The sequence below is a fragment of the Calypte anna genome, chromosome 1 (assembly GCF_003957555.1).
Source record: "Calypte anna isolate BGI_N300 chromosome 1, bCalAnn1_v1.p, whole genome shotgun sequence".
Classification (NCBI taxonomy): domain Eukaryota; kingdom Metazoa; phylum Chordata; class Aves; order Apodiformes; family Trochilidae; genus Calypte; species Calypte anna.
Genome location: NC_044244.1, coordinates 106913423 through 106940213, shown reverse-complemented (window position 1 = coordinate 106940213; position 26791 = coordinate 106913423).

The following is a 26791-nucleotide window of genomic DNA, read 5'->3' as shown; positions in this document are numbered from 1 at the left end:
TTTCCTGTGTGGCTTGGACAAGTCACGTAAGCCAAAGTATTCAAACCTGAGGCCAAGCCACTGGGTGCTCAGCAGCTTGAAAATCAGGTGCTTGTTTATTTGTCTAAGTATAGATTTAGGACCCTCAATTTTTGCATCAATTTTTCAAAAAATCTTTGGCTTATATGTCTCAGATTCAGCACCTATGTGGCCAAGCTATACAGTCAGCCAAAGCACCCAGGAAGAGCACTGTATCCCCTGGGTGTCAGGCCAATTATCTACAAAAGAATTTAGGTGCCTGTATTTAATTTGCAAGGGGGATTCATCTCTCTGAGCCAATAACTTCAGCTGACGAATGAAGAGGACCCAGGAACACACTTCTACCTGGCCTTGCAGAGGCTCAGGATGTTAAAGGTGAGAATGCTCTATTCCCTTATCCAAACAGAGAAAAGCAAAAATGATTGTTTGTACTGATGTTCATTATACCTCTGTAATTACACTTTATTTGGACAGCCATTGAATATCCCTTTTGTATTCTCAGTGGGGAAAAACTCAACACCCAGTGGGCAGAAAACTCTAGCATTTGTTCTTATCCTGAAAGTGAACTAGATACTTTTTTTTTTTTCTAAAAAAGGAACATCAGAATTTGCTTGCTAGCTTTTTGTTCCTGCTCCTTCCCAATATATAAGCCTTCTGTGGGGATCCAATAACCAGAAAATATATTCTAAGACCTTTTTAAACAGAAAAATGCAAGGTAGAAGTCCAAAACCACTGATTATTTTTCATTCCTTGTTTTAAACAACCTGTCAAAATAAACAGATACCTTATATGCTGAGACTTTCTATGGCAATTTTTAGTTGTGGCTGAATTTTAACAGCCAACTTATAACTACAATAAACCCTTATTGGTAGTGGCATGTATGCTACCACGGTAAAAATATTTTCAATGCACAGACACTGTATGGTATTTAAATAGAAATATCTTTTTTATTTTTGCTGACAGACTCCTTGGGCAAAGCTGGCTGATTGGAGAAGCAGTATTTTTATTAGCATACCCGGGGGCTGGCCGGCTGGATGCTGTGGTTGACAAGCTGCTCTCACATAGGAGGAGGTTATCAGGAAACAGGAATAGGGTATCTAATCTTAGTCCCCATTAAGACCTGCATAGTAAAGCCTGAGAGAAGACACCAATGACATATTGAATTCTCTAGAGGAGGAAGCAGAGGTGGTTGTTTCCAGTATCCAATAGATCTGTTGGATATATGGCAAGAAGCAGGTACAAAAGCAGGTGAAGCCTCTAAAAATACTGGTGGTGAGTGCGATTTCCTAGTAAAGTGGATTAAAAATCCAAGGGAATCTTTAAACCAAATATTGGCTTTTGTAGAAAAACAAAACCAGGATAGTGTTTCCACTCAGCCATAAAAGTTACTGCGGTTGTGTAATCATGTTGAGTTGTGGCCTTAGGAGAAGTTATAAAGCAGCTGCAGCAAATTAACTTTTCAAAAGTTATTATGGATTGGATGGAATCTAGAAAATTCCCCCATGTTATTTTTTTTAATAGAACTGTAAAATGAACAACTGTGGATGAGATCTCGCTCAATTTTCTCGCTCTGCACAAGCACAAACCTGAAGACTTCAAGGGAAAATATAAAGCCAGTAGCTCCTCTCCCCTTGAAACAGAAACCCCCTCTCCAAAAAATGGATAGAAATATTTTTTCCTCTCTAAGGGCTTGGTCCATATCCCACAGAATTCAGCCAAAGAAATCCCACTGAAGGGATCTGGTAGGCCTTAAACAAGGTATAAATTTGTGGGGTGATGTCAAACAATGGGCTTTCTTTCAAAACAGCTGTGGATCCTGATAAGGGTTTGTGACACCAGAAGAAAACCCCCGAGAGGGTGGCACGGGAGAAAATTCTGAATTCAGTAATGCTGTAAATGGGAATTCACTGGTTCTCAGGTTAAAATACAGCATTCTGTGTCCTGGGTTCTATCAGTTCCAGAGTTCAACTGGAGTAACAACCTCTGACCTCACCTGAGAAGGAGTTACTCAACAGCCACTCAACTAATAGGATGCACCTTAACTTTCAAAGGGGAGGTAGCTGCTGCCAAAGTGCAATTTGGGAGAGAACAACAACAGCCTTGCAGACATCTTGTGACTCCTAGGCCCAGGGAGTAAAAAGATAGAGGGTCCAGAAAACAGCAGGAAACGAAACCAACAGCACTGCATTAGAAGATGTGAACTAAAACAAAGGAAGATATTGGCATCAGGGTCACCACAGTCACAAGTATTTGGACTAGAAAATCTGTAATTTGGGAGATGAACAGGCTTGAAAACTCCTGGACTGAACCGTGAGAAAACCGCACAGTAATAGTCAGAAACATGTGGGGTGGGGGAAGGCAGGAGGAGTAGAAAAGTTCAGCATGTCTTGATGTTTGAAATTAAATCCATACTAGAACTGGTTTAGGAAAAATGCCTTATCTCTTATCCCATAAAAGCTCTTGAGTTAGGCCTTAAAGAAGCAAGTCACTAGAAATACATTACCTCTGACTTTTTTCTGTATTCTCTTGCCCAGTCAGTGGCCTGAAGTATACATACCTGTCATTTGACTCATTGTGTATAACAAAATAGTGACAATCTCAGAGATTCTGGGTTCAAGTTGGGTCCAAAGTCAATAGAAAGAAGTCAGCACTTCCCATGTAAGCACCCTCTGAGTATTTAGAAACAAACCTGCATTAACAACGCCTATAATACTCTTGAGAACAGAGTACCATACACATGAATACCATGTGTATTCAATGCCAACTAGTGTATCAAACCTGAAGGATCTGACCCATTAAAACAGTAATATGACAGGAACATTGCTTCAGACCTTCAGAGTATTCTCATAGCATAAATTAATGACTTTTCACCAACACTCCTATGAGACAGCTAAGTATTTACACAGAATGTATTTAGAGTGACCTAGTTACATTTGGGCATGTTAGATTGTGTTCTTGCCTGAGGACAGTTTTTGGATGGGACACAATTTGCATGTCACTGTAGTACAGATGTAGTGTTCTGTATGGCCAGACAGAGAAGATTTTCCATGAACATCTTTCTTGCATTCAATCAGAAGGGTTGCTTCAAATAATTTCAAGTATATACTCCAGCCATTCTGGAAGGAGGAAGCCAAGTTATCTATCAAATACTTGAAACAGAGCACACAAGTGCCTTTCATACAGAAAAAAACCCTTTCCATACAAAAAAGGATTTGACAAAATGTGGACTATTTTTAATATACAAAGTTCAGCCTCCCTCGAGGCAATCAGTGACAGAGGTGGACTGAGTGACTAACAGAAACTAGTGACACTATTCTTTGCAAATTAGTTTTTAAAAATGTCAAATTTGGGGCAATCATTAGAAAGTAAAATAGTTCAAAACCTCTTCCCTCTTTGTGTTTCATAACTTAGATATTGTCTGTTTAACTTGCCAGTTCTCTGGGGCAGTGGCTGTCTGTTTTACTGTCTCTTTACACTACCCAAAGGCAAAAGAAACTGTGAATTAGTGATGGCCATCCTCTGGCCTACAGGTCCATGGTAGTGTGTGAACTGCTTACAAGGGATCTGGGAAAAGCGTCTGAGGGAAAGAGTTATCACAATGTCTCACCTCTTAAAAATTTTGTAGTGGTCCACTGACTGGGAGAGACTTGAAAACACTGATCTAAATGAGCTTGTAATGACCTGCATCAAAATATCAGCTGACATAATAAAGGCTACAAGATCTCTTCACAGGCCTTGTTCCTCATAACACAAAACTACTAGGGAAAAAAATTGTTTCCTGTTAATCTTATGAGTATTGGATACCTGATATCTAAAGTACTATAAAAGCAGAAGGTGAAATAAAGATTACCTTAGTGTGACCAAAGTTACTCAAATTCAACTTAGAAGACAGGGACAAATAAACTTTAAGGGTGGATGTATCACCCCTACATGGCAGGACATCCCCTTCAAAGTCAGCATATGGCTGTTCTGCATCTCTCCTGGAAGAAGATCCTAAAATACAGCTACCACACCCCTACCTGCCCCATCACTTCCAGAACCTTCACTTTGTTGCAGACACTTCCTACTGCTTCTGGCCCAGAAATGGGCATAAAAACCAAATTCAGCTGTGGGATCTGGTTTGCATTGTTTGCTCTTGATTTATTTGGTGTGCAGAGGGCAGTGTTTTCAAGAGGCCTCTATAGCACAACTGTTCTCTAATGAAATGTCAGTGGGAACTTTACCACTTAACTTCATTGGGAACAGCTTTAGGTCAATGCTAGGCTCTTTCTGGAAAAAAAATGTAGCGAAACAAAACCCAACAAAAAGCCCTTGATCTCTGTTTTTCTTAAAATGTTGTCTTGTGAGCGCACTACAGAGTGATGCCAGTCCAAGGGGGACAGGAAAAAATGCAGACAAAATGCAGAGTCTCCTCTAAATATCAAGCTCAGAAAGGAGCCAGTGAATTGCCATTTTTACAGTGCATAACCCACAGGAAGCTGTCACAGATGCCCTACATTCTTCAAACAATGTTTCAGTTTCTCTTTCCCTTCAGAATAGTTTCAGAGAGTCCCCCTATCCAACTCTCTCATCAGTCCTCTGGTATTTCATCCTGGGGCCTTCAGTTCCTCATGTAACCATGGCTTCTTACATATATCCACTTCCACACATCTGGGTCTCCTTTCACCTTTCTCCTTCCCTCCATACCATCATTGTTTTAATTCAAATCACTTCATTTTTCCATCTCATTATAAGCATGTAACACATTATAAGCATGTTTCAGAATCTGTACTATCCTTATAGCTATGAATGATTGCTCATTTCTACACCAGTCCAATAAGGAATAAATCTTTCCAATAAAGAGACTTCTCCAAAGTGAACACCATTTCCCAATAATTTTCTTGAATGAGAATGATGATCCCACTGCTAGGACCTAAATTCCCTGTAGTGTTCAGTTTGTACTTGCTATAGGCTCTATCCAAACCATATTCAGAATTAATGAGCATTTTAACATCACCTCCAAAGGACTTAAGATTGCATTATAGCTTGTTACAGGATAATTTTTCTTTCTCCTACATGAACAGTCTTGTTCCCACTTACTCCTGCATATTTCTGCTGGGTGTTGTATCATAGCAAGGAGTGTTACACAGTAGCAAGAATTTTTGCCCTCAAATATACCTTTCTTAAAGCCCACTTACTTTTTCAAGTGCTCGTTTCCTTCAATTTTTTTTCTATCAATAAACTTTCACTCATCAATATGTTCTCCATCCTGGTGGCAGGCTTTACCTTTAAAGCAGGCAAACCTAGGGGGAGTTGGCCCATGCAAACTCAGCTGCTGCTTTGCTTTATGAAGGGAAGATTTTATGGGTGCCACACTGCTCGCTCCTGGCACTGAAGGACTCAGTAGCTGAGATCAGATGCAAATCAGCTGCTCTTCCGGGTGACCTGCTCATTGTCCCTATAGGAACACTCTGCATCTAAATCCTATGCAAACAGAGCATGAGGAACAAAGCTGGCTCAGTTCCATAAAACTTTCATAGAATTGGAACAGGAAGCTGATGTGTGCTGTGTTTTTACCTCTGTGTTCAAGAGAAAAATATCAGAAAAGAAAGAAGGTGTGGGCCATCAAGTCTGTAGTGCAAGCCAGGTTGTAGTCATGAACTGAGAACAGGAACTGGTTGTCAGCTTCTTGAAGACCTAGCAGTAAATGAGGAAAATAAATAAATAGAAAAAGCAAAGGCTATGGACTCAGTCTTCACAGCCAAATCTCCACCCCGTATGAATTTGGGCTGCACCAAATCTATTAGTGTAGATCACTGAGAGCCTGGCTATAGGCCCCCTAAGTCCAGAGTCACTCCAGGTCATTTTAGTGAATAACAGTGTACAAAAACCCACCATTTTCTAGGTGGCTTCTAGGATGAAGCAATCTGAAAATCATAGCCTGAACACCTTCAGTGGCAGCAGAAAATCACTCACTGCTTCTTATAAATACTATCTGTTTTATATAGAGTTCCTACCAAAAGAAAACCTTTTGTGCCTCTGAGGAAAATCCATACACTCTTCTATGTTTGTTCATGAATGGTACCTGTGCTACCTGAGTTTTCTGCTGGTTACAAGTAGCTACTAGGATATATATATTAAAAAGCAGGTTTAAAGCAAGAAAATAACTCTAAAAGAATGAATGGTTAAGCAGAACACTGTCTAAAGAATCATTCATGCTAGCTCAACAGTTTTATTACCTGTCAGTCCACTTTATTGCAGATTCAGAGGAGTAGAAGATATGGATAAGAGCAGCTCATACCTTAAATTTCACCATCAATCAAAAAGCTTCTCTCTCTATTTTCTATTTTTCATGTAACAGACACAAACACATACTTGCTGAAGGCAACTGGCCACTTCTTACAGAAACCCTAAAAAGATGCAGTGGTGATGCAGTCATACATAAACAATAGCTTGTCTTACAGAAGAACTGTTCATTATATACTGTTTATAAATGTGTCCCAGCCGTCTTTTCTTCACATACATCTGCATATAGTCATCAGTTTTGGCAAGGACAGCACGAAGTGTGGTAAATCAGCACTGACCAGCCTCACAGCCTATCCTGGAATTTGTCGTTGCAGAGAGCTATTTATCATGGCTTTGACCAAGAAAAGTAGTGAAGCAATGCTTCTGTTATTGAAGAAGTCCAGTCCATTTTGAAGGATGCCAACTAGACTCCCAGGCTCTGCAGTCTAGCTCTTCAAAGGAGGTGATTTCAACCTGCTTACCAAAGGTCAGTGATAGACCAGAGGTTGGTTTCAGAAGGTGAATGCAGCAGACTTGTAATTAGTCTTTAGTGTAACACACCCACAGATCCAACCAAAGGAAGCGATAAAGCTGCAAGGCCAGTCCTCTTTTAAATTAATTTTAAATTATTTGCAGTAATACACCAGAAGATGCTGTTTCATAAAGAAAAAGGTTGGTGACCTTCAGTAGACCAAGGTGATCCGCCCTACCTTGGCAACTCCTGGTTATCTTGGCCTTGGACACTAATTAGTACCCCAGACATGCCCCTCTCATTCTCTTGCACCTACCCATCAGCAGGACAATTTAAGCTATGGTTCTTTCAACCAGTTTGCTGACCATTTAATTTTCTAGATACTTCCACTGCTTCACATGCAGAAAGAGAACTGAATGCACAGCTGAAGCAGGTTGACTCGTGTTACAGGTCCTTCTCTTTTTCAGGTGTGGTCCTTGACTCACAAAGGATTCTGATGCACCATTGCTCTGCTAAAACATGGCTGGATTTATTACTTTTGTTACCCGTGGGATGTTATTATTTGCTGTGAAATCATGGTGCCTAAGAAACTCAGTCTTCAGGCTAGTATCTCATTGTGCTAGGAACAGCAAAAGCTCTGACTAAACTTTGGTCCAGAGACCTTGTGCACAGTGTCTAAAGATAATAATTGGATGTAGACCAGGGATGTCAGGAAGTCAGGAGAAAATATTGCAGAGCATAGTTGGCATCAGTCATAGTGTATTGCTGTTGTCAATACACTGAAGCCCAGGAAAGAAAATAATGAGGTAACTTTGCAGATTTTCCTGGGGACCTCCCATACCCAAGAGGCACTATGTAACAGAGCAGACAGAACTCCTGTTAAAACTCTAGAATTGACATTAGTTGTTGGCAACAAGGCAGGTGAGAGATGACTTATGACCAGACACAATGCCACAAGAATTAGAGTGGCATCTCTCTATCAGCACAATGTGGACAAGTGGATTACATGTCACAGGGTATAAGACTGTACAGGCTGAAGAGAGAGGATTGGCCCCATGAGCATAATATTCCCTGGACTCAATAGAAAGTTATTGGGTAGGGTGGTGGGTAAACTAAGGCTACAAAGGGTGTTGTGGAACTTTGTGGAGTGGAAGAGCAGGAGCAGGCTAGCCTCCTTTCCTAAGGAAAGAATTCCTGTGTGGTCATGCTGTTCACGGGTTAGTGTTCATCTATTGACATATGTTCAGCCACATCTGGCAGGTGAACAGGCATCTCAAAATATGAAACTCTTACAGAATTCATGAAAACAGAGGGCAGGCAGTAGACAGAGACCCTTGTCTTTGCCTTGACCACACCATCCATGGGCTGCAGTATAAAATCAGTCTATTAAATATCATAGGGGAGAGAAAAAGGCTATATAAACAATCCCAACTACATAAGAGTTTCCATTGGATACCTACATACCAAAATCAGCCTCTAGATAGCAAATCCATTTGAATAGAGGACACATAAGTTTAAATACTCATGGAACAGCAATGTCTGTACATTAAAGGTGGCTTACATTAAATATGGTTTTGTTCCCATGCATTCATACTTTCCTGTACATGTCCTCTTCTTTTGCCTAGAAATTCTGCCTATTTTTAGGATATTTCAGGACATTTTCAGGACTTCCTATGTTTGTTTGGATTTCTGGGCCTCTGGCAGATGCATGGAGACCTGGGAAGCAAAGCTGACAGACTTCTGTACATGCCAGCTACTCCCTCTATATTAGTACACCCTGCCATACCAGAATGATGCTTGACCAGGATCTGTCACTGTACAAGACACTTACCTGGCAGGTAGACCTTAGCTTTCTGAGCCACATCAGAGATGCCTGAAGAAGTGTTTCATATATGGTCTTCACACATAGTAAAAGTATCATGGTAGTTTTGGTAACGCTGGCTTTGCTGAGCACGTACAGAACATCCTGTGTATCCTGAACTTCCATGCTCTTGTTCTGTAATCATATTAGCAAGTCCATATTATCAAGTTGAGAAAATCTCAAGAGAAAACATGGAAGAACTGCATATGGATGACAAAGACATTCTGGGAGTTCTCTATGTAATCCAGAAATTAAAAATTATGTAAAGACTTAAACAATAGATGAGTAGAGGCAGAAATTGATGAGGGCAGAGATGAGGGAGCAGGAGGAAGACATGAGTTTTGATGACAGATTCAGCATCCAGTGATGCTGAGGGTAAGGTGGGGGTAACATCAGCAAAGGAGGCAGGAATTAGTTTTGGCAGGATTTGGCCTACTATTGAATCTCCATTTCCTCCAGTGAACATGTTTTATGCATCATGTAAAGCAATAAGAAAAAATTGAAGGAGAGGTATGTCATGTAAGCCACCTCCAAAAGCCTTTTAATAAAAGGAGGATTGAGCTGCAGGGCTTTGCAGAGCCTCTGCACATCGTGTGCTGGCATTTCCACCTACCAGCAGCATTCCCAGCTGCCAGCAGCCAAGCAAACAAACAAACAACCAGCCAGCTGCCATGTTGTTTGCATTGTAGATGAACGCAGAAGAAAATACAGCTGCAATTAGTTGGCACACAGCTGTGGAATTAAATCCTTTGCTGCTTGGCTAGTAGAGTGCTGGACTGCGGCTTCAGCTGCAGCAGCTGGATTCAGAGCAAGGGGTACCATGGAAGGGGTTAACTCTACACCTGTGTGCATGTTCATCATGTGTATTTTTTCCTCAACACATTATTAGTCCGTTAGCTCATTTAGAGACCATAATGAAGTCATTATGATGCCACCAGTATATTTTGCCAGAAAGCTGGCAATCTTTAATCTGCTTCCTCTACAGCATCTCACAAAGGAAGGGAGAAACTAAAACACTGATTTCAACTAACAATGCATTTATTTGCAGTGCTGGGTCCCAGCACATGCTGAGAAGAAAACGCTTTTGTTTGTTCCCCCTCTCCTTCTGATGGGTTTTATGTAACAAGCAAGGCATAGCCGTGCTCCACTCAGCACAGAGTCACCTTTTACATGCTTTTCAATTTGTCTGCATCTTCCTTTGCCCTTTCCTTCAGCTGAGGCAACAAAAAATGAAGTTAAAATCCTACTGAAACCCTTAGCCCTGGCTAAGAAGTTTCCATGCATAGATGCATTGCCTGTAACCCCTCTCTGCCACACTCATACCTTCTTGGGGAGACAACAACATTCACTTAGCAGGGATTTCTAGAGGTGTGCTAGGAAACAATGGTTGGCTTGCCAACAAAGAGGCCTTTCTGTGGGAGTCAGGGGCAGGTGGCAAAGGATGTGGGCAAAGGCAAAGACAAAGAGAGGCTAATCCACCCCATCCCAGTTTTACACTCATCAGTGCATCTGCATATACAAACAGGGCAAAAATCACTTTTGCCAGTCCTTGCTTTTGTTCTCTTATTAAACAAACCCCACTGAGACTTCAAGCTTACTTGAGTAGCATTCAAGGCAGATCCCCAGAAGGTCTGAGTGTGCTGAGTTTTCCCATTAGCAATGGCTGGAATGTGGCTGGGTCACACTACAGGGCAAGACCTTAGCCACATCTATTCAGCTTTCCATGCATGACGGAATGCACCTCTTAAGTAAAAAACAAAGAGGTGAGTAGGTCAGGAAGCTGATGTAAGGGCCAGATGGCTGCTATGACCATTGCCTTTTCTAAGACCCTGACCCTAATTCCAAGCTTCCCGCTATATTCATCACCTAAAGAGATTATAAGAGGGAAGTGTAAATACCAACAAAATGCTGAAAAAAAGCAGCAAAGAAATCCTTCATTGATGCTAAGACTTAGCCAATTCAATTACTTGGTTGCAGTTAATTACCAGATGCTTTGCTAACTGTCAAGTCCTCCTGAACTCTTCTTCAGACAATAATGACTTTCTGAATTACTAGGTCATACTGCACAGGAGCTCCTGTCAGCCACATCCAATGACTGATAACAGCACAGCAAGCTCAGCAGAATTTGAGACACCCGGATACCTGAGCCCACCATCCTCCTTAAGTGGTGAACAACTGCAGCACAACTGATAGCTTCCTGCAACTAAAGCCTGCAAAGCACCATTTTGTGAAGATATCCTTGTGTTAAAACCTCAGCATCACAGCTGAATACCAGCAGGGCTACTTGCTTTTGGTACATGGCACACAGCTGCCAGCAGTGGGCTGGTGTGCCACAGCAGTCTGAGCATCCTCTTGCAGTGTACCACTGCATCACAGCCCCAAATTACCACACCCCAGCCCTCCTCCAGTGTGTTGATGGTGCACTGGTGAGAGAGTTATTAGTTGGTCTTAAAGTGGGATAAAAAGGAAGATGCATGCTCACACCAAGGGAGTAGAAAGCACTGTGGAGCAAGAACGGCTCTGTGAGCAAGTGCAGATTGAAAGAGGAAGAGGCAATTAGTGTATCTATGGTTGCTTTTCAACAAAGTAAATTATTTATGTCCTTTGAATTTATATGTAGCACATACTGCACAGCTGGGGGACTGTAATCAGATAAGGGGAAGAAGCCTAGTCATGGACTCAAAGCATATGAGCAGAACCAGAAAATGTGACTCTCGTAAATGACTTTGATCACTCTGCTCACTGGTGGGGATCTTTGGGAAGGCTGCTGGAAGCTGTAATCTCCAAGATAAATGGGCACTCCAGCGTGGAGGAAAGGACAAAGCCAAGGATGGGGAAATTTTCATCCTTGATCACTAGGGACAGTCAGCACAGTGTGTGTGTGTGTTGCTCATATGGCAAAACTCTGGCATTCTGCCACTCCCTGTGGTCACATCAAGCCCTGAGAAGCCCTGACAGCCTGTGGGCTCCCTCCTGCTGTGGCCCCACTGCCTGGGCATACAGAATCCTTGCAGGGAGCCTGGGGACAATTAGATGGCTCTGAGAGATGGCCTTCAAAGCAAATGAACTGAGCCTGAGAGGAACTGAGCTGAGTGCCTGGGCCCTCGTAGCTCAGCAGGACATGAGTAGGACATCTGCCCTGCCACCGTAGATGTTTTTCATCCTCTGTGCTTTGAATGTGGCCCCATGAGAACATGGTCCACTGACCAATACTGGTGCTATCAATTCTGAAGATGACTTAGAATCATGGAATGGCTTTAAGTAAGACTTAACACCCACTTTGTGCCTGACAACAGTGAGTGCTGAACTTGCATGCAGGACATAAGCACTAGATCCATACAACTGCATGCTAAAGTGGTGGACATACACTACAAAGCTTCAGTGCTGTCAGTGCAGAAGGAAAAACAAAACATAGATGTGATTTCAACCCATAATACAGGGAGCTTTTATGCTGCTCTATCCCATGACCACGCAGTCAAAATGAAGTATCATCTTCTGGCTGTCAAGGCAGCTGGAAGATCTCAAGAAAACTTAGAACCTTCCAAGTCACCATTTTCAGGTGGGAAAAGAAAAGGGCCATAGCCAGGGGGAACTTGAATTACAAATAAATAAATAAATATATAAATAAGCCCTTTGAGAACAGTGAAACCAAGACTCCTCTTGAGGAACTTTGGCTTGGGCTTGGGAGTGGAGATGGCCCCAGCTGCAGCAGAGGAGAAATGCACAGCATACTGGTGTACCTACAGTTACCAGAGGTTGGTGGAGGGGTAGCTGGGAGAGGGAGTGGTGATGAGGTAGGTTTTTTTTGTCACCAATGCTGAATGCATAGATTTGGTTGCTTGAAGATCAGGAATATCAACACCTCTGGTCTAAATGCTCCATAGTTACCTCAGCCACAGTTTTGGAGAACCACTTGAATATTCACTGCACTCCCTGGCAGCATCTTCAAACATTACCAGCTATTGGTTCTAACAACAGTCAGATACCCAAATACTGAACTGACTCAGCAGTCAGTCAATAAGAGCCTAACAGTGCAAGGAAATGAAGAGGGAGCTTCTGAGGCCCAGGTTAATACCCTGATGCCTAAACCAGCTTTCCACTCTTAATGCATATTCATTGTATTAATCGTTATTTCCTAGCACTGTTGATTAAGAAGAAAATTTGCACCAATTTCTTGCTAATCTATTACTAGAAACACTCTTAAATGCCCTCTTTTTTATTATTATATATGCTATGTATATATCCTATACTTTAAAAATGCCCAATATGCAAATTACACTTTAATTTTATATCTATATGTATCCCTTTCATTCAAGATCACCTGAGTCCATGACATAGCTAGACTTCTTTGTTACTGCTTTATCTGCAACATTTTTAATGCTGGTGTCTTCTAGGCTTGAAGCCAGGTGAGCATACATGTACACTGGTAGCAGCACAAACATACAGGAAAGTGCCATCTCTATACCACGTGTGTTGAAAAGATTAAACTTCAGTCCTCTCATGCTGCAAACTTGGCTAAGAAAACTCTAAATTTAAAAGAAGTCCAAAATGCTGCTTGCAGAATTACTGAAATGTCAAGCAGCATGTGAAAGGACTCTGTTTTCATGTCATCTCCATGCCCTAACTCCTTTCCCATCCCTCAGGATTATATTTTTTTGATTGTATTTATAAAAAAAAAAAAGGCTCAGTCATCTCAAGTGTATAATTTAAATGCCAAGTTACTGCCTGGATTCACATTTTCCAGCTCATTTTTAAATCATTGAAAACAGATTGAATTGGGTGCCTTCTTTGGCAAGCACTGCTGTTCACCTACTAACAGAACTTCAGTGTGGTCCTCTTCTGCAGACATTTACCCATTGGCTTGATGGGGACTTCTCAGGAAAGGAAGGACCTTTCAGGCCTGCTGTGTATTCTTTTGTCTCATCCTGCTATTAAATCTCTCTGGAAAAGAAACATAAGCATTCTGGAACCTGATACTGTAGAAAATTCTGTGGTCCTTTGGACCCTGTAAGTGCCAATTCATGTTTTGCTTGCAGAAGCAAAGCAAATGGCTTTTCCCCCTCAAATATCATAATAATTGCTTTCTCCTTCTTGTGCACAGGACATTAAACAGTTGGCTTGTTTGTCATCCAAAATCAAATTAAAAAGAGCATGACAAGTTAGTGTGTGTGTTCTCTAAAGAATGAGAAAGAACTGATGCTCACATTCCTGCCAGCACCACCCACTTGTCTACCCTGGAAAGGCCAAAAGCCATTTCCCAAGGTAAGAGCAGCTCACAGGTTTTCTCTAGTCCCAGGCACGCAGCCATGCTTTACCTCACTGCTAAGAGGACCTAACCATGACCATATATTTCAAGGGTGGAAAAGTCCTTCGACAGCAATCCTGCATCTCCCTGTTCCTGCGTCTCTGCACATCCTCCTACACCATACTCCCTGCAAGCTGGAGCTGCTTATAGTTTCCTGCTTGGAAATGGAAAGTAAATATTCCCCTTGGTTTGCTCCCAGCATCACCATCACCAGCTCCAAAAGTCCTAGTTAACTTCTGCTCTGTCCAAGCAGGATGTGCTTCCAAACATGCAACCGCAGATCCAGGGGGCACAGCCATATCCTGCTGAAGAGGAAAACCACAAATACCAGAGTTTCAGCTGCATCAATACAGGTAGTCATGGTTGCAATGCTACTGAAGGCTCTCTGCATCTGAGCACCTCCACAGCAGACTCTTAGTAGCTGGGGTGGCCCCAGCACCTTGAAAAGCCATGGCTGGTGGCACACTGGAAGTCCAGCAGCTTCCCAGCCCTACACCCTGGTTACATGCAGCCCCATGAGGCATTTCCTAGCACTCTGAGCCCTTGCCACATCCTTCTCCCAGGTAGACTTTTATGACTGCATTGTCCTCCCCAGATGCAGGAAAAGAGAAAGGGTGGAGGGAAACAGTGGTGTGGAGAATGAAATGGATATTAATATCCTTGATGATGCCTGCATTTTATTTTCCCTTTTAATTTACAGCCTGGAACTTCAGCTGTAGTTGCTGTTTCCTTGATTGCACCTGGTTTGGGAGTTAAAAAAAATATACTTTTTGTTGCTCTTGGCCCGTAGGTCAGACTAGCTTGCTCTAGCATTTCTACTTGTTTATGTACATGTGAGTTTAATAAAGTTTGTTGTCTGTTTAAGATCTGTTGTTGTCTACTCAATTGTAGGGAAGTGGGAAGCTGTCACTATGCCAGGATTCTTCTTATTGAAGTCTAACAAAACAGTGAGCCATCTAGACAGACCAATAACATGGCACCCTGTGTCCCTAAGCCAGCACACACCAAGAGCTTCATTAAAATTGATCTTGAATTCAGCAAGTAAATCAACACTCACCCAAGACAATACATTAAATTAATCAGGCACAAAATACCCCATACAGATCAGTGGGCCAGAAACTTTTAAAAACTAAGCACAACAGAAACTTTCAGTTCTTGGTCAATATCAGAGTACCATGATGTTTCACCACAAAGCAGCACATATAATTAGCAATCAATTACTCGTTAAAATTGCCCCATGAAGCAAGCATGTGAGCACATACAATGTCTCTAGTTCCTTTTGGCTCACTGGACCCCGACCTTATTTCATTATAAAAGCACTTCTGGGGTGTGCAAAAAGGCAAAAGAACTTGTTGAGGTCCTGGGGCTGCTTCCTTGGCTGGCAGACTGTGGTGGGTACAGCAGATATACAGACTGTGGTGGATACAGCAGGAGACTTTGCTTCCTCACTCTCCTGAAGGATAAGCCCTCACACTGTTGACAAAACTCCTTTTTCTGCACAAACCCCAGGCTTTCTTGGTGCAACTCCATATGCCCCAGCAGGAAGAGAGAGGATGGCAAGGTCCTTCCCTACAAGGTCCCAAGATACCAGGGCTTGTGTCACAGGAATACAGCTCAACTTCTCCTCATCTGCAGGTGCCTGATCTCCCCACATCCGTGTGTCATCTCCCCCACCATGCAGGAGCATGCCACAGGAAATCCTCTCCAACAAGGAAACGGTACTTTTTGTGATTAATGTGTCCCCAAGGCTTGCAAACCTTCAAAGGGCAAATGATGGCATCTTTTGGCTTGAGAGCCCCATCCTCTGGTGTTATTTCCACTGTGCCCCTGCTCCTGCCTGCCCACCAGGCCATGACCTACAGTCAGCATCTGTCATAGTCAGTCTAACACTTGATTTTCCAACACCAGATGGCCCATCCATATTTCTAATGTAAGCTTTGCATGACAGATACACATTGTATACCCCATTCTGGTGGTGCCAGGAGCTTTTATCAGCAAAGGGCTCTTCTAAGTGTGGGGAGCTGCCAGACAAAGAGAGCAGCTTTCCAGAATCCAGACAGGAATGAACTGAGGGAAACACATGGGGACTGCAAAATAGACACAAATAAAATAGCCTGATCACTAAAAGTATTTTTTTGAAAAAAAAAATTAATAAGGGGAAACAAAGAGGATTTTCTGGGAGCCCTGAAGTGTGAGCCCCTGACTCCATGATGCTCAATGACACAAACTCTATGTGAAGACTACTCTAGTTGTACAGTCTACTGCCCACAACTCTGGTTTGCCATGAGCCCTCATTAATATAGGGATTTAAAAATTTCCTTGCAAGGTCTACACGGTCCTAGGGAGTTAAACTAGGAATGGCCAGGAGACAATGTTTAAGGAAGGATGAGTTTTAGCTCAGGGGGGTGATCTGGATGGCTATTAGAGTTATTGCTAAAGTGGACTCTAAGGTCTAGGGCTCTTCTGAGGGCTGAGCTTGAGGGTTTGGAGTCCTAGGCTAGGCAGGTGAGCCCCAAAGTGCCAGAAAGCCTGGTCAGCCTCAGGGCTGGTAATATGGGTTGAAATACAGCTCCCCAGGGAGCATTCAGGAAAGGGAGCTCAGCCAGCTGACTCATGGTCTTTTTTTATGCCACTGGCTTTCAGATAGACACCAAAAGAATAAAAATCTTGGCAGCTCCTTTGCTAGGAGAACAGCCTAGAAGTACTTATTATTAAAAGGAGTTATTGAGCACTGACATTCAGTGTTTCCATTTTTCAACCTTTTCTGGTTTTTTTCTTCTTTTTTCTTTGTGTTTGTTGTAAAAACAGCAGAATAATAGCAATTTATTAAGAGCTGGCATTCACTCAAAATAGTTCCCCTTAATGTGAATGCTCTTACTGACACTGTAGAATTTATTTACAGTTTCTCTTTCTTCTTCTGTTCATTGTTTGGATGTACCATAGGACACAAATAAAAAAGTTATTTATGCTAAACAGATGTACTGTGAAAAGCCAGATGCAACATGGATGATAACCAGAAGCTGGGCAAGCCCTAGCAGATAAGCTGCCTTTGACTATGGTTTTCCTTCATGCCCATGGCTGTTATAGCAGTTTTCTCTGTTGCTCACTTCATATGCAAGTACCCAGAAATGCTTACAATCGAGGTCTAAGTCCTCATTACTTCCAAAGGCTGAAGAATGAAGTGTGAGCACCACCTCCAAAGTGCTTTTTTAACCACCTTGTGTCTCAATGTCTTTCCCACTTGAAAAATTAAAAAAAAAACAACAAACCAACAAAACACCCCTAACAAAACAACAAACAAACAAGGAGAGATAAAACCAAAACAACATAAAAACCCTTAATATTGTGTGTAGAAAGTTGAAGTGCTGCCTGGATTTACTTCAGACACATTCATCTCCAGACGTGGTCCCCCCAGACCACGTGGAGATTATCCTGCCACTGCTTGTAGGTAAAGCATACACATCATCCTCTAGTCGTATTCAGAGATGGCAAGGCAAACACAAACACAGCATGCTCATGGCAAGGTGCACTTAAATTGCCTCCTATGGTGCATCAGATGGAGCCAGGTCCATCCTACAGAGCTTAAGATCAAGAAATGGACAAACACATGAAAGCACTTAGTCCCCAGGGCTGCCAAATGCCTGCTCCCTATGCAGTCAGTGAGGAGAGATGCACAAGACATGCTACAGGTGTTCTGTCTGAGGTTCACAGTTTCTTCTTTGACCACCTAGGGAGCCAGGGCCTGGAAAGTAGGTGGTCTGAATCACATGTCACTCTCTCAGCCAAAGATATCAAAATAGGAAAAAAAGGATACAGCTGGATACTCTTCTGCTTTCTCCTGAATGTGAGCCATGGCTGTGTCTCTCCCTCACAATTCATCCCATTGATGTTGTTCAGTTGTCATCCTATAAAGCATTCATTTAACTCAGAGGGGAAGAAAAAGTCAATTAAAAAAAAAAAAAAAAAAAGCAACAATGAATTTTTAACATATTGTCCCAAATAGAAAGCTGGACCAGGTGCAGACCCCTGTTTAGAATCAAGTGATGGGAAGATGTCCTAAATGTTCAGCTGAGCTGATTGCAGAGACCTGGCTCTGAAGCCTGTATACAATGAAGCAATTCATTAATAGTTGGGCTTTCACCTTCCTGGCAATAGATGAGTCATGTCTTTGAGAAGGTCAGTGCCTTGATTTTAAGAATAGGATCATTTACCCTGCAGTGCACAGGCAGTACAGTTTTCAGCATTAAGACTGCATGAGGCCAGTATCTCCATCTACCTGGTGCCTTGGTTGCCTCTGCATGGCTGAGCCATGAGGGAACCACTGACCCAATTTACAGCTAAGCATGTCAATCTCAGTAAAACAGCAATTTGCTAAGACCTGAGTATTTGTTAAATTTCTTAAGTTTCTGACCTTCTTCATTGGCAGCCAAACTCCCAGTCCATATGTAAGATTCCCTTAGAGCAATCTGATTCCTTGTTTACAGGACAGTCCCTGTGTCTGCCTTATGGCTAAAGCCCCAGATTGGCAAAATTATTAACTTTTTTGAGAAATGCTCTCAAAAGCCCAAGTAATCTCACTCTTTTTCAGTGCATTACTTAGTGCCATACTCTGAGCATCACAAAGAGTCCTTCACAATATGAGGTAGCTTGAGACTGTAGGAGAGCAGCCACAAGGATGTTTTGGCTCCTGTTTTCAAATCAGAGATAATCCATGGTTTAATTGCCTGATAAGCCAGAACAAGAGAATCACCTGGCTAAAAGGTGGTCTTTCTGAAAACCTTCATCCTGTGTCAGATGGGGAAAGCAACTAGTAGAGCTGGTATCAGGCTTTTGAGGGGAGATACTTATAAAAACAAGAATTCCATTGTGTGCCTGACACATGAGACGCAAGAAGAGTTTGTTGAGAATACCAGACTAGTGTGAAAAGAGCCCAAAACTGAGAGATAGAGGATGTTTCTATACCCTACCTGCCAGCAAGTACCAGCCTGCCATCAGAACATAACTGGTCTTGATTACATGTTAGCACACCTCTTGGACAGAAATGGTTGAAAAATCTTATTAAAGCAACTAAAGGGGAAAAAAACTGGACCAAACAGTTTTAGGTCCTTCTTCCCCCCAGGAAAACAAGCAGCATCCAGAGAAGCTTCCAAATAATACATTTGATTTTCACCTACCTCTTCCACCCACTCAGTGTGGGTGCACTGGAAGGATTTCTCTAGCTTCTAATATTTCATTTGCAAGAAACATCCCTGTGAAGGAAATAAAGTGTTCAGGTGACAGAGTTTCAAATACTCATGGCTTCATATTTTGTCCTTCAAAAAGCTCTGGAGAGAAAAAATGTGGACCAGCTGCCCAAGTTGTATCTAGTCTTTCGGCTCTTTTTCTCAGTACTAGGTTTGGAAGACATCTCTACCCCCTTTGGGAGAGAAATTAAAACCATAGGCTTTCCCAGAATAACCACATTTATACAAGCTTCACTTCCCTAGAGGAGAAGGAGAGGGAGTCAAAACCTCAAAGATTGTTTTAGAACTTTTATGGTTCTTTGCCAGAAATTTCTAAAAGAGTTCATGTGGCCATAAATCAGCAGAACTGGTCAATGTGCAGAGACAACTGACCAAAAGGCTCACCCAATGCTAGATAATTCACATTTCTGAGAAAGCCATGAAACAAAAGATTTTGCCTTAAAAAGCAATGGGTTCTTTAACTTCTCTTAGATTCGTCACACACTGTGTGAACTTTCATGATTACAAGGATCAACATAACTGAATTAATGAAAAAGTATACCCAGACAATAAAAAGACAACTTTCTGTGCTGGCAAAATTACAAGTATGCACCAGGTGACAAAAACCTCCACACTTAGCCATAAAATTCTTGCAGAAATGTTCTCCCAGCACTTCTGTTTGCCTGAAAGATGACCACTAGCATCTTTTTGTCTTTTATATCTCCTATTCACAGAGATTTTTATGTCAGAAGAGTGGATATTTGTCTCCTTTCAAGTAGAGCTCATTTTCTCAGGGCTACAGAGCCCATTTTTCTGGAGGAGGAACTAATGATTCTGCCTGTCTCAACTTATATTTTAAATGCAATTAATTTTTAGAGTGAACAAAGCCTGTCTAAACAATCTGTAGTCTTGAAGACATATTCACTCAAGATGAATACAAAATGGAGGGGGGTTTTTTAATAACAAAGGTGAGGGTCTTATCCCACATAATTTTTGGAATAAATGTAGATATTGGCAGTAAGTACTATGGACTTTCAAACACTCTGAAGATCCCTATATTCTGAATGAGTCTTCACTGCTTTTAGTGAATCAGAAGTGAATCAGTGAATCAGAAGGAGGGGCCTATGAGACCATTTTCCAAATATCATTTGCAGCCCCTAGCAGATACAGAAGAGACCAGGGAAGTTCTTCGCATTATCCTTGCCTCTGGATCAGAGAACACAGGGCTTTATTTGAAACTCTTTTTGGAAAAATATCCTTATGCTCCAATCTTTATTGAGTAGAGCGGCAGGCTCAAGTTTCCAGACAATGTTCAGAAATAGTTCACTTACAATGCCAGTGGCCCAAAGACTACAATAACTTTTACTGTAGTGTTAACTAGTGTTAACTAGTAGTTAACTAGTAGTGTTAACTAGGAAGTACAGTTGTTGGCAAATGTCCTAGGCAGATCTCTCTTAAGTTAGTAACTGCATTACCTAAGTAGTCAAAGAAAACATCCTCAAAGCATCTACAACAGGATTTATTATGGCCACAATGAGTGCTAAGACCTGGAGAGCTCATAGGTAAGAGGAGACCCATAACATATAGATATGCTTTCCTTGTCCCAGCAGCTCAACCTCACACCCAGTTGGTGTAACTCACCAAGTCCCATGATGGAAGATGCTCATGGACTGAGCTCACGGAGGCACCCTTTGTTCTGTGGTCATATTGCAGAGTAAATTGTGTGAGCAGACAGTGCTCATTAACCACAGGTCAGGCCCACACCAGATCACACATGACCGAAAGGTATGTGAATGTCATTCAGGGCTAATGGATGAAGAATTACACTGGTATGAGGTCATCCTTCCTCTAGTAGATCCATAACTAGATCGTCCTGGTTCATGGCAACTGAAATATCTTCATAGATGCTTTTTTCATTTGTGCATCCTGGGTTCTGTCTATCCTCTTAGACAATCAGCTGAAGACCCTATGAAACCTGCATTATATTGGGTCATCAAAGCCCATGGCAACATTCCAAATACAGCACTTAATTTTGGCTTTTGCATCATATCGTTCTCTATCGCCTTGGCTTATGGGCAAAAAAGCTGATTAACTCATACACTGATAGAAGACTGACAACCTAAGGCCTTCATGAAGTGGTGTTGCAGGGCCTTGTGAGATAACTTGAGTGCCTCTACTTTTAGTAAAAATCCTCTTCCATCTCTTGCTACTGTGCTTAGGGAGACAGCAATGCACATGTATATGTAGAGCAGCAGGGATTTTTACACCCCCATGAAGCTTCACAGAGCAGCTTCAGCAGCTTCAGCTCATTTATAGGAGATGGCCTGCACCTACCTATTGCAATTTGCTGTCCAAGAAAGAGATTTTATGAGGTGGTTGCTCAAGACAACAGCAGTGCAAGACAGTGACCCTCAGGAGCCTCCCAGTTTAATATTCCAAAATTTGTTGAAGCTTCACATAGGACCCGGGGCAGAACACTTAAACATTGCAAAGAATGTTCATGCTCAGGTGGTTGCTGTAATAGATGGACACTTCGGAGCTCTTTTATTTTTAAATAAAGCTATGAAGCCAGTCAGTTTGTAAGGATCAACAAGTCAGAGCAAGCATCCCCCTCTCCATGAACGATGTGGTTATCTCTGCATTACAAGGTTTCAGCAGTGTTTTTTAACTATGGGGTGCTTTTTTTAAATTGAAGACCAGGCACACTGGTCAGCAAAATGAAAAGACAGAGCCCTGGGCAGTATTCAGTTCATAAGTACCTGCCAATTTGTTTTGCAATTGCACTGTTATTTAAAAATGACAGTGTTGAATTTAAAAGTTTCGGCTGGGTATGGAACTTTGCAGCTCCATGGCAGATCTGCCAGAGCACTCTATCTGCCAGCCCATAAAACATTTTGTGATCAACTGTGCCAACCTAAATGAAGTGGATTTGAGGTCAAGCTGTATTCTCAGCTGAATGGTCTGCAGACATCCTGAGAAAGAGCAGCAGAAATACCCCCTTTACCTGTAGAGCATATTGGAAATAAATGAATAAGCAATCAAACAAAACAGGAAAAATCCACTCACTGTTCTCATGCTCTTTTTAATGAGGTTGAGCAATATTTATTTGAAAGCTGTAAAACCACAAGTACTTGGCATCTGCCCTCTTTGATCACAGCATAGTTTAATGTAGAGCAGGGGCATCATTTAGCTGCTTTTAGCAAAGTTTAAATTGGCCCTTTGAATCATTATATTTTTCTCTAAAACCCGCCTGTACATGGATGTGCTGAGACACCATTTTATATACAAATTTAAAACATATACACACCTCCACTTGTTTTCTTCCTTGGCTCCTCAATACTGAAGAGAGTCAAATGAAGCCAATAGAACAACCATTGGCAAAAATGACTGAAAAGTTGTCAGCACACAACATGACCACAGATGCAGCCCTTAACTTCCTTCTGTCTTAGCTTGCAAAAATGTCTGCTTGCCATCCAGCTCACACACAGGTACTGAAGCCCGATTAACATCTTTTAAATAGATTGAAATCATCATATAAACACAGCTTGTAAAATGCAGAGAATTATCATTATTTTACCAGGCCAAATCCTGACATCATTGCCTTTTTCCACTGAGAGAAGAAAATTATCTTGGCTCCAACACTGGTTTTGCCTCACTAAAATCCGAACAAAAACAGACTGAGGGAAGATTTCAGGATCTATCCAGAGATTATTTATTCTTAGGACCAGAAACTCATACTAATGAATTTCACCACGAAATACCTTGGCTTCAGAGTGATCTATCTGACACTTCTGTAGGCCTCCTGTAGCAGGCTGGCCAGTCAGCACAGCTATAAAAAGTGAGGTGACCTCTTCCTTTGCGCAAAGGAAGGGCTGTGCTAATGTGCTGGACCAAGGGACAGACCATCACTCAACTTGCAGCTGCTTGCTGCTTCTCTTCAAAACTGTCCTGAGCCATGGATGATCTCAGGGGCCAAGAGCTCTTCCCATATGAGTCTTCACTGAGTCTTCCCAGCTTCCATTAGGGCAAAGGGCACGATGAAAGTGCATTTGCATTTCAGGTAGCACCAGGTCCAGTGTGGCTCTATTGTCAAGAAAGTAATTTCATCTAAGAAATTGCTTTCAACAATGGACACCACAACATCTAAGTAGGTTGTTTTGTCAGCAGTGCTAGGGTTTTAATGGAAACTTTTCCATTTCAAGACCAATGCTCAGTACCCTGATGGTTGTGGTACTGTGCTTGGCATGTGGAGTCCTAAATTCAAGTCACCCAGACTGAAACACAGTAAAGGCTTGGAATAAAAATTGTCAACTCTGCTTTGGGCAAGGCAGGAATTTGAAACTGAATTTCCTATGAGCCAAACCAGTAACTCAACCATCAGGCTTTGGATCACACTGGTCTTGTCTGTGGGCCAAGTAACCCTGAAAGCAACTGTGGAAGGCATCTTCCAGTCCAGCTCTAATCACTGTAACAGGAAGCAAACTAACTTGATTTTATGATACCTGGCTCTTCAAACCTGGTTCTTCAAGAGCTGTCCAAATGCCAGCTTCATCAGTTGAAATCCTGGGTCAGTTAAGTGCTCTCTCTTCTCCCATCCTGACACCAGTGGGGAGTACTAGGGGGAATTCTTGTCTTACAACATGCTCACTGCATGACTTAGATTAACTTGGCTATCGAGGTGGAACCAAGGATTTTTTGGTTTTGTTGTTAAAGCTGGGTGCCCAGCTCATTGAATTTCAGTAATACAAGAAATATTTCAATATATCAGAAAAACTAACACTTTTCAAATATCCAGTATACACTAGAATAACGCCAGTAATATTGGAACACCTAGTGTTGGAAAAGTACAGCCATTAGAATCGGAAAAAATTACTTCTCATAGAGATGGATCTATGGTTTCTATGTGTTTTCTATCAGAAAGTAGATCCTGCACAACATGAACAAAAAATCTTCACTGCTACTGGGTGACTCATGTTTAGAAATACTTCCATCCTAAGTCCCTTTGTCCTTCTGACTAAAGGACACTGAAGTCAGTGACACACAAATTTACCACCTCCACCTGCACTGCAACAGTCTGGAACATCTGATCTTTAAATAGGAGAGATCAGGAGAGTCACTCAGCTGAGCTCTTGAATGACATTTCTAGGTACCAATAATTTCAGAGAGGCCAACACTTCCACTGCCTACAAATCTTGAGAACAGAAGTCAGCCACTTTTCACATACTCCTTTTTTCACTGTTTATCATAGTGTACATAGGTTTACACACATGCTCCTTTAAGGGTTGAACTTTAAAAGCATGAGATACCCACATTCATGCACACTAAGTGGTAACTGAGCATACTTAATACCACTGAAATTCTCAACATGTGTCTTATTAGCAAAGGCATAAAATAAGTACAGGAAATTTAAGCAAAAGAATAAAAAGCTTAGCTTATTGCAAGCAATATTAATTTTTCATAGTAAACTCTGCTTACAAGAGCAAATATTTATCTCCTTTGAGAGACTTTGCATAGCAGGATAAGCAAAAATATCCCTTTGCTGTCTAAGAATGAACAGCATTCTGTGAAGTATGATAGTGCTTGTCATCCTCTGTGAAATGTCAGGGCAGGAAAGATGGACAAATACTTTGTGTGTAAGGCAGTGTTGCTACTCAGTTACTTCTTGCTTATCTGCCAGCTAAACAACCAGATAATACTCAAATGAAGCAGGAGACTGTAAATTATTCACAAGTTAGCTGGCTAATGAAAACTTAGTGCTGCTTCACCCACCCCACCAAGCGGGAGCAGCTGAGGCACCCCAACATCCCCTTCACAGGAGTTTTTGGGGCACTTTGACTCAGAGCATTTGGATATGAGGCACCTGCCAGAGCCCACTTCGGTCCCTGCTTGCCTCAAGCTCCCTGCATAACAGGTAGGACACAGCCAGGGACTCCCAATCCCATCTGCAGTCTAAAAGCTCTGCAGCAGAGTAGTCAGCCAATATTGCTTTTGATGTAAATATGAAGTCCTTGGAGCTTCAGAGTTACCTGAGACATGCTGAGAAAACCTGACCCTCTTCTATTTAAACCCTACCTCTCCTTTACTCCCTGAGCAACAGATTGGGAAATAGGAGTGGGCATCATGGCCAGCCAGACATGTCATGATTTCCATGGCATCACTGCAGCCCGGAGTTATCTGCAGGCTTTTGAAAACATCTGTCATTCCTGTAGCATGGTGAACAGGCCTTCTCATAGCTAAAAGGGTCATAAACTGCCTAGACTTTTCTTATGCAAAACAGGGTTATTCTAGCCATTCCCAATGGCCTCTCCTATCTTGTAATACCAGCTGTGCTCCCAAAGGCAGCAGGAGGTGGCTCCAGAACCACCTGATAGCCTCAAACAGCTTTAAGGCAGGGTTGGCTGTATGGTTCTATGTCCACATTAACAGACAGTATGGTGGTCTTGTTTTTCCTCCAGTGGATGATCATCTTGATTTCCAAGGTAATTTGCCTCCTCACACTGTCTGCTGCATGGAGGCCTACAAATCATATTGCCACCATGAGATGATACTCACTGACAAGTCTGAAATATCAGCAGGCAGCACAGATGAACCATCAAAACATTTCCTCTTCCACAAGAGACAACTCCCATTAGACACAACTTCCCAGCCACTCACCTACTTCAGGTTCTCCTGTCTGTCCCTGTCACCCTGCATGCCCCTCCTGTCATTCCTGCTTCTCTCTCAATACTTTGCAGAGAACACCCAACAAATCTCTGCCAGGGCTGGGGAGTTGGCACAGGGCTGATTGGTAACTAACAGAGTCAGACTAGAAGGAATCATCCAGAATGGAAAGAAAGAAGTCCATTAGCAAAGACTGAAAAACCCTAAAAGTCACAGTAAGATTTAAGCCTGCCCTGAAGCTTGCAACGTACCTGGCCTGTTTTCACAGTGGGTAGCTCAGAATGGCAAAAGAAAAAGTACGCTAGAAATTGAAGAGGTGGCCAGTGTCCAAATAAGAACACTCAGACACTTAGCACTTCTTCTTTAACAGCAAAGGGAGCAAAACTATGAAACAGTTATTGCTGGTTCAGTGGGCTCACAGCATGGAGAAAGCTGTTGCTTTTCTGTCAGAAAACGGCTGCTGAACAGAGGAAGATGAAGTGATATATGGATTTTCCTGAGACCTCATCAGCACAGCTGCAAAACATTAAGATGGAGCAGCACTGCACAAGGTCCAGGCTCTGCTAGGATATCCTGCGTGGTCCCTCAGAGACCACCACCTCTCCTGGGTGAGGAGCAGGGGAAAACAAACACAACAGTGCTGCACTGCCGGGGAGAGGAGGAGGAAGGCAGCCAGGGGGCTGAGTGGGAAGGAAACCAAGGGAAGTCAGCTGCCTGGGACACAGGAGAAACAGAAGAAGCTGAGGATGTCAACACAGATGAGGTGCTGGTGAAGAGAAGAAGGGGTGGGAGGAGGGAAGGCTCAGCTGGCCAAGAAATGAATCCCAGCCATACAAACACCACATGGGGACAAGGAGTGGAAAACAGGGAAAAGCACAGTCCCAAAAATACCTAGAGGAACATGCACAGGAGTAGTTACCACGATGTGAAGAGTGTGTGCATTTCCATCCAATCAGCTGCTTTCTGATTAGGGCTTTAGCACACACACT